Source organism: Podarcis vaucheri (genome assembly GCF_965113315.1).
Source record: "Podarcis vaucheri genome assembly, chromosome: 17".
Lineage (NCBI taxonomy): Eukaryota > Metazoa > Chordata > Lepidosauria > Squamata > Lacertidae > Podarcis > Podarcis vaucheri.
Genome location: NC_138755.1, coordinates 32,548,379 through 32,558,265, shown reverse-complemented (window position 1 = coordinate 32,558,265; position 9,887 = coordinate 32,548,379).

Sequence of the window (9,887 nt, the reverse complement as noted above, 5' to 3'; positions counted from 1 at the left end):
AGAACTGACACAGGACGACTTAGTCATGTAACCCTAATTTTCTTTGCTAAGGTATGGTTTGAGTAACTTATTTATAGAAGAAAAAATGTATGAAAGTATGAAAAATACTTTATAGAAGTATTTATAGAAGGGTTTTTAAAGGGGGGGGGACATGAATTCAGGTTACAGGTAGATTTAGAAATATATGTAAGAGACACCCAATTCCAGGCTTGATCCTCAGTAAAAGCCCTAGCTTGATTTCAGAAAGAAATGGACCAACCATTTCTTGCCAATGTCATTCTGTATAATAATTTCCTGTTTCTCAGGGAATTATTAAAAAAAACATTTCACAGCTCGCCTTCAATGGAAGATGGAATCACAGCAGCTAGATCTAATCTACCACTTAAATCTTCTATTAAAAGCCTTAATCCTCCAAGTGCTTTTCCAGAGCAAGCTCCTTTGAAGTCAATTCAGAGCACTCAGGGGGTTCCCATTGGCAAAAGTGCTTTGAGGTTTGAGCTGTCAAATAGCAAAGCAATCAGAAAATATGACAAGTTGCTCAAGATGACATTTGTGAAGATTTAAAACTAACTTTTGCATTAGATCAGCTCTAAAAAAAGGGGCCCGAGGAGCCAGAACCAGGAAAAATATGTTGTTATAGCTACTGGTTGACCATTCCTTTGAATGGCCTTGGTCCAGTATACCTGAAGGAGCGTCTCCACCTCCATCGTTCTACCCGGACACTGAGGTCCAGCACCAAGGGCCTTCTGGCGGTTCCCTCACTGCGAGAAGCCAAGTTACAGGGAACCAGGCAGAGGGCCTTCTTGGTAGTGGCACCCTCCCTGTGGAACGCCCTCCCACCAGATGTCAGAGAGAACAACAACTACCAGACTTTTAGAAGACATCTGAAGGCAGCCCTGTTTAGGGAAGCTTTTAATGTTTGATGTATCACAGTATTTTAATATTCTTTTGGAAGCCGCCCAGAGTGGCTGGGGAAACCCAGCCTGATGGGCGGGGTATAAATAATAAATTATTATTATTATTATTATTATTATTATTATTAAGCAAGTTGCTGCTGAACAGCCCAGAAATTAATGGTCAACGTTTTGTCCAGCGGGAGCTAATATTTGGAGGAAGAACAGTTCGCAATCCCTCTATGTGTGCTTGAAGGAAGGGGGCCATCTGGGCTTAGAAGAAGTGATCCCATAATTACATCCATCTCAAGCAGCAACCCAGACTCTGACACAGAATAGGAGGAGACTGGTAGATCTGGAAAACTAGCGCTGAACCCAGAACTCCAGCCCATGTGTCTAGCGAGGCTTGCCAAACCTCTGTTTGGTTTGCAAGGCTGTTTTAGACAAACCATGCTCGCACCGACACCTGACATCATATATTATTTTTTTCATTTTTTAAAAAATAATTTTCCAAATTTATAACAAACATAAAAGAAAAACATTACAATATAAAACAAACAAAAACATTTATCCTGTTAAAATCCCAATTTTGTTATCATTGTTGGGTGACTTCCTCAGATCCCCCTAGCTGAGTTTCCATATGTCATTGTATCAGTTTTCCAATACTTCTTTCAAATGAGATAAACTTAGTCAATTAACACCTTTCTTTCTTTTTATATTATCCTCTATCCATAATGTTATACAATGTAACATATTTAACTCCTAGGCCAATTTGGTACTTACAAATAATTCTGCCAGCTGCATCCAGTTCCCCACTTCTGCCATAAATCGTTCATGGAAAATGGGGAGCATTCTCAGTTCAGTTCAGAATGTAACATTCAATAAAGAGTAAATTCCATTGAAAGAGGGACTTTACCCTGAGTGACATTGTGTATGGTTGCACTGTGTTACTTTCTACTGGGACTGTTAGGAGATCGTGCTACTAAATGCGTCCAATAAAAATATGGTATTTCTTTTAAAAATGAAAATGTTTCTGTTTATTTTGGTATTGGTGTGCTGCCCTTTGGGGCTCTATCACCCTCTCGAGGAAGTTCACATCACAAAACAAATTAACAGCATGAAATACATATTTTATAATAACAAAGCAATTCAATCTTCAAAACAAGAGAGCAGCAAAATCACAAAATAAAACAAAAATAACAGCAGCAATTACATAATTCTTAAAAGTCTTGATTTCCTATGCAATGTGCATGGAAAACCAAGGCTGCCCCTACAGCACTTTGCACCATGTTGTCTGTGAACTCTTTGAAGGAAATGCCATTGGATGTGTCTTGTACATCTCTCAATGGTAATTAAAAATACCTATCAGATCACATTTACAGGTAATGTCAGAGCTGAACACCTAATATTATATATTTCCCTTATTGTTAAAGAATAGTCTGAAAATAAAGGGAGTACTTACTGATGAGGCTTCATGAAGACAAATAGCTTAGTTCATCTAGCTCTCATAATTATCGACTACACTTCCGTTATTATTATATCTTTATTTACATTCACTCAGTGCTTTTCAGATGATGCTTCAAAGCATCTTCCAAATCCATAAAATACAAAACAGCTTAGCAATCATTTAAAAACAAGATTCCCTGGGGATAGTATTTCACAAATGGGGACACACCATTGCAAATGCTGTCAATGTGAGCCATGTTCAAAGAAATAGTATCATAGGGCACCAGATTTCATTTTGTTTATTTGATGGTTTCATTGTATACAGTGGTACCTTGGGTTAAGTACTTAATTCTTTCTGGAGGTCTGTTCTTAACCTGAAACTGTTCTTAACCTGAAGCAGCCACTTTAGCTAATGGGGCTTCCCGCTGCCGCCGTGCCGCCGGAGCGCAATTTCTGTTCTCATCCTGAAGCAAAGTTCTTAACCTGAGGTACTATTTCTGGGTTAGCGGAGTCCGTAACCTGAAGCGTATGTAACCTGAAGCGTATGTAACCCGAGGTACCACTGTATATTCAAAAATTAGACATCCCATACTCAAGATAAATCTGCTTTAGGACAGAACTGTGGAGGTGGAATGGAAAGATTTAATGACTTTCGGAGAGATGCTAATAGAGAGTTGCTAACAGAAAAGGTTCTTTCTTCTTACAACAAGTGTGATGATCAGTGCTGATTTCAAGAGGGCACAGAGGGATAGCACTTTACAGAAAATTAAACCAGAGCAAAATAATTTTGTATTGTGGAGTCACCCAGCAGCATAAGGCAGCTATCATTGTATTTCTTACACTGTTTCCCAACACTAGGAAAGACGAGGGATGACAATGGAACCAGGCCACATTTAGCAAAATGAATCATTCATCCAGATGAATGGTCCATTTGTGGTTCCATGTAACTTCCAACAGTTCCATCATGCTATGTTTTTCAGGTGGAAGACTGTAACAACAAAGACATAATGACATTATTAGAAGCTTTTTCCACTATAGAGAGTTTCACAGCATTGGATAAACCTATTTTTCAGGGGGAAAGGTTTTTGTTCTAGTTTACTTGTAACCCTTCTCTCTCATTCAGACTTGGGGTTTGTTGTGTTAGTTCCATTGGCTATAGTACAAACGTTTCTGTCTCAATTTCTATTGTTCCTTTTGCACTGCAGTACCTGTTCCATCATGGAACTGTAGCTTTTTGATCAACTGTGTGTCAGGATACTGCCCCAAATTTCTTCACATGAGTCGCCATAGTTTGATAAACTATGTTTCCTGAAACATCAGGAAAATTACAATGCAAAACCCTCACTAATTTACAAGTCAACAGAGTTGAAAATTGATTTTTTTTTCCAGGACACAATATGGAAATGAGTGCTAAACTTCCACTAGATTCCACTAGATTTCCAGAACTGGCTTGTATGTCGTGTGAAAGATCACAGAAAACACAGAAATTAACAGGAAAGAAATGTCAGGAAGGCAGAATAAAGTGCTGTCCTGTTTTTTTGTGCTAAATGCAAACCAGAGCCATGGGGAAATCCCAGGCAAACCTCTCTATGCCCCCCCAGCCTTTCCTTTCCATTGTCCAAAATATGGTCGTATTGCAGAATTTTTCCAGTGTTTACTTGTCCTTTCCTATATGATTGGCAGCTATATTCCTTGTATGAGATTTTGCAATGCAGGTCACACTCTCCTGTCGATGTGACAGAAAGACTGCAGGAGACGGTTTGTGCAGGTCTCGAACCTGCCTAGAAAGAGAGAAATGGGAGTCTGGTGGCCAGCCTAGACGATCCGTTAAATGTGTGCCTGCTCTTAATGTCAATGCTTTTCCCTTTAAAAAATAGCAGCTCTAAGTGGGATCAGGATTGACCTTTGTGCCCAGGTGCTGCAGCCCTGATGAAAATTGCATGGGTGTGTACACGAAGGATGGGCAAGTCTGTCATTTTTTATATCTCTCTGTTTCACTCTCTTTTTCCCCAGTCTTAAATTCAGTTCTCCACTGTCTATATGGAGTGAAATACAATTACCTGCTATGCTTTGTTCTATCTCATATTTTCGCAGTTCGTAAAGACTTATGAAAACTCAGAATGCTTACTATTTCTGTAGTGATCGTTTTATCAGGCTGATAATGTATTTTTCTTAACATTTATTTATTGGTTTTTTAAACAACAAAATATAAAGAAGCCACGATCTATTATCAAAACATATTTGTATTCAGCAGAAGATGATGGTAGGTTTTGGGAGGGAGGCTGGCATTGGCATGCCAGAAAAAAATAGCAGCTTTAAAGGAGGTGGTTTTCAAACCATGCATGGGGGCTTGCGTCCCCAAACCATGTCAGAAAATGAACGGCAACAGATCAAAATAGCAAAAATGTGCAGAGCAAGTTCGAATATCTGCTGGAAATGTAAAGAAAAAGAGGGTATCCTTTTAATCGCATGTGGTGGACGTGTAAAGTAACTATATATCGTAAACTCCAAGGATTGTCAAGCCCAAAGATTACAATGCAATTTCTGTTGGCAATTCTATTTCATGCTGATATCTGCCTTCTGCATCGTTCTGTGTCTGAAAGTGTGACAAACGGAACGAAAGGCAGCTAATAGTAGAATATTTCTCAGAATAAACCCTTGTTTCGCCCATTGGGCTTCTTCAGCAACAAGGTTTCCAGGAAATTCCTCGTGGGGGGTTTTCAGCCGAAAGTAGAAAGTAGTCCTCAGGAACAAGGGTGTATCCTGAGGACTACTTTCATATAGAACTACCAATAACATATAGAAGATATGATATGTTAACATCAGGAACTGTGCTTTTTGATATGATGATTAAAATTACAGTTTTATTACATATCATGTTACGTTATTTTACAGCTAGTTACGTGTGCTTTGTGGTGTTCAAAAGATGGTTCACGTAATGAGGCAATAGTAGTGTTTGCTTTTTAAGACCAGCCCCACCTATTTGATCCCGCCTGCTCTACCTGTGTAACAATTAAACAAAATCCACCACACCCCCTTCAGCAGGGTGGCGTGCGGTGAAATTTTCCGTAGGGCAACAGTTAGGGCCAGAGGCGCCAGCTTGCAAGGGCGATAGGGGTGGGTGGGACATTGTGATGTCACGTGCAGGAACATCACACCTCCCTCCCTAAGCTGGGCAGAAGCTGCCAGGGCTTTGGGAAGGAGGTACCAGGGGTCTGACAGAAGGCTGGAGCCCTGCTGCCTCCTTCCCAAAGCTGAGTGGGCTTTGGGAAAGGGGTGAGAGGGCTGTTGGACCCTTTAGGTGACTAGCTGTCAGAGACTGGACTGAGGAGGAATGGTGGGGATGGTGTAGAATAGGAGGTGAGACTTTACTTGGAACGTCATTATCTAACAGAGACTGCATTCCTTCATTTCTCTCTCTCTCTGTGAATATTGAATAAACTACTTGGTAAGAACTCTTCTTGTTTATCTGCTTCTTGGCTACCACCGTGGGAGAGATAGGATTCTCTGAAGACTGACACTACCCTAGTCCACTGACCACACACCTCTACCCGCTGATACCCTTCAGATGATGATGAACTTCAGCTCCTGTCAACCTGAGCCATCATGGCCAATGGCCTGGGAAGTTGGAGTTGGAGTCTCAACATCTGAAGGACTTCACATTGACTACCCCTCCCTGTCCTATAGCAACCTAAGTACAAGAGATGCCTTCATGTATATTCTTCTTATCTTACCTATGTCTCTGTCTTTCCTTCTCTCTCTCTCTCTCTCTCTCCCACACACACACACACACACACACACACACACGTTCTATCAAAATATAAATTATAAGCTCCCCAGGACAGTGACTTGTCTGCTTATTTATGGTACTGTTCATCATTGTTTGTATAGAACCACCAGGGCACACTTTGTGTAACAGATGTATCCCCCCACACACAAACACACCACTGGTCTTTTCTTGCAAGGAAACTGTCATTTGCCCCAAGAGCTTCCTCCCGCTTGGAAAAATGTGGTGCACAAGTCAATATCTGCTTAGTGCACAGTCGCACACTTTAATAATCGGCTCTTAGACCCCTGTGGAATCCCACCTATATGTTTTCCTTTGTGTTTAGTCCCACCTGCCAGGTAAAAGAAGGAGAAAAATGCGAGATTTAGCAGGAATCTTATGTTCTGGTAGGTAGCCCGCTATAGGTAGCATACAAAAAGGAACCCAATTTGCCTTTTATGGATGCTGGCAGATTGAGTTTACAATACCTTCTTTGCATATTCATTCTTCAGCAGTGTGGAAAATAGCACACGGTTTCTTGGGTAGCTGCTGATGCTCTGAGCCATTTTAAAACGTGGAGCTATAAAAAGCTGCTGCTGCTGAATCTGTGCTCCCACCCGGGTTCCTGGTAGCAGGTTTCTATCTAAGGCAAGGCACACATGGATCGGTGTTCTGTTTTAGCTGCTAGCAGCTTATAAACTCAATGGATTGTAAGGGGGAGGGAGGGAGAAAGAAGGAACAAACCCAAATTTGTGTTGTACTGTTAGATGTTTTGCCAGAAGACTTACTGGAAAGAGATGTTACTTTAAAAAAAGAGGGGGGGGAGGCTTTGTTAAAACTGGGGATTCATCTTTGACAATGAGTTCCGCTTCATGAAATGTCTCTATTGTGAATCCAAATGCCTTCAGATACGTTGCTAACAGCGAGGAGGCAGAACAGCACTTGGTCACGAATAGTAAATACCAGCTAGCATAGACAACAATGAACTAGGTGGGCCGGTGGTCTGACTCATGCCAAGTCTTAAATACATTTAAAAAGTCATCATAGAATCATAGAATCGTAGGCTTGGAAGGGACCAGGAGGCTCATCCGACCCAACCCCCTGCAATGAAGCAGGTGGGCTCCAAGTCTCTTGGGGATGTGTTCTTGAAGGAGAAGACCTGACTCCATGGCTCAGAATATAGCAAGTCCCTGCTTAGCAATTAGTCTTGCTACTGGGAGTCTTTGAGATGAGGATACAGGGCAATGGGCCAAGGAGCCCTTCCATCATCCCAATAGGTATCTATAGGTAAAGGTAAAGGTACCCCTGCCCGAACGGGCCAGTCTTGACAGACTCTGGGGTTTGTGCGCCCATCTCACATCTATTGGCCGGGGGCCAGCGCTGTCCAGAGACACTTCCGGGTCACGTGGCCAGCGTGACAAAGCTGCATCTGGCGAGCCAGCGCAGCACACGGAACGCCGTTTACCTTCCCGCTGGTAAGCGGTACCTATTTATCTACTTGCACCCGGGGGTGCTTTCGAACTGCTAGGTTGGCAGGCGCTGGGACCGAACGACGGGAGCGCACCCCGCCGCGGGGATTCGAACTGCCGACCTTTTGATCGGCAAGCCCTAGGCGCTGAGGCTTTAACCCACAGCGCCACCCGGACTTCCTTATTTCCCTTCAGGAGTCTATAGTGCAATTTTTGCTTGTACCTTTGTACTCTCTCAAAATTGCCCACAGTCACATTCCTGGTGCCACAGATGCTGCTTCCTTTATTCAGTGGTACCTCGGGTTACAGACGCTTCAGGTTACAGACGCTTCAGGTTACAGACTCCGCTAACCCAGAAATAGTACCTCGGGTTAAGAACTTTGCTTCAGGATGAGAACAGAAATCGTGGGGCGGCAGGGCAGCAGCAGCAGGAGGCCCCATTAGCTAAAGTGGTACCTCAGGTTAAGAACAATTTCAGATTAAGAATGGACCTCCAGAATGAATTAAGTTCTTAACCCGAGGTACCACTGTATCTAGCTTTCATTTCTGCAGCTTACAATTCAGGCGCTAGTTGGATTTTTCAGCAGGGTGAATTTGGCACAGAGCTGGTTATGGACTCTATTGAGTAAAGGTAAAGGTAAAGGGACCCCTGACCATTAGGTCCGGTCGTGACTGACTCTGGGTAGTGGTGCTCATCTTGCTTTACTGGCCGAGGGAGCCGGCGTACAGTTTCCGGGTCATGTGGCCAGCATGACTAAGCCGCTTCTGGCGAACCAGAGCAGCACACAGAAACGCCGTTTACCTTCCCGCCGAAGCGGTACCTATTTATCTACTTGCACTTTGACGTGCTTTCGAACTGCTAGGTTGGCAGGAGCAGGGTCCGAGCAACGGAAGCTCACCCCGTTGCAGGGATTTGAACCGCCGACCTTCTGATCAGCAAGTCCTAGGCTCTGTGGTTTAACCCACAGCACCACCCGCGTCCCTTCTATTGAGTAAACTGTTGAATATATTCTAAATTAGACTAGACATCAGTTGTCAGTTGATGTAGATAGTATGATGATGATGATGATATATTTCTTTATACCCCACATTTTCCTCTGGCAGGAGGAGGCGTACAAGGCGCCATCTAACCACCTTAGGAACTCCACTCTGGATTTGTGTAGAATTTACTCCTTAGCCTTTTCTTCTCCTGAAGATATCTTGCAAGGCAGCAGAGGTTCAGGTCAGAGTTTTCCTTCTCCTTGATGGGCTACCTTCCCAGGTTGACAAGCCCCATCTGCCTCTCACTTCCATCTACAACACCACCTTCTTGACCGTTGGACCAGAGCCTGTCTTCACATGCAGGGGAACTCCCTAACCTACAAAACTGAACCTCCACAGTCCATGCCTCAGTATAAATAAGACTTCTTCTTCATGTATGTTATTACTTGTAATTATTATCAATTGGAATTTCTAGTCACTTGTCACCTAAGAAGGTTTCCAATAGGGTTGCCCCACGCCTGGAATTTCCTGGCCATAGCCAATATTCAGACTGGGCGGAAATCGCTGAAACGTGCAGGAAAATCCAGATAGCCCATGTTGATTTTGGTGATTTTCATTAAAAATAGCTCAAAAGCTATTTTTTGTGTGGACAACGACTAAAAAAAGCTCAACAACTTTGCCCCCAAAACTCAGCAACTTATGTGGCCGGATTTACACTTTTTGAAATATGGCAACCCCAGTTTCCAAGCAGCTCACATTTAAAAACAGATATATAGCATAAAAAGGTCCACAGAGTTAAAGCTATGCTTTTCCTTCCCTAAAGAAGGCTGATCACCGAAGAATTGATGCTTTTGAATTATGGTGCTGGAGGAGACTCTTGAGAGTCCCATGGACTGCAAGAAGATCAAACCTCTCCATTCTGAAGGAAATCAGCCCTGAGTGCTCACTGGAAGGACAGATCCTGAAGCTGAGGCTCCAATACTTTGGCCACCTCATGAGAAGAGAAGACTCCCTGGAAAAGACCCTGATGTTGGGAAAGATGGAGGGCACAAGGAGAAGGGGACGACAGAGGACGAGATGGTTGGATAGTGTTCTCAAAGCTACCAGCATGAGTCTGACCAAACTGCGGGACGCAGTGGAAGACAGAAGTGCCTGGTGTGCTCTGGTCCATAGGGTCACAAAGAGTCGGACACGACTAAACGACTAAACAACAACAACATATATCATAAAAAGAAAAGAATAAAAGTTATATATATTAACATATTTTTTAAAAAATCATTCAACCTCTCATCTCCCATACAGCATGTTTACACAGCAAGCTTCCAAGTGTAC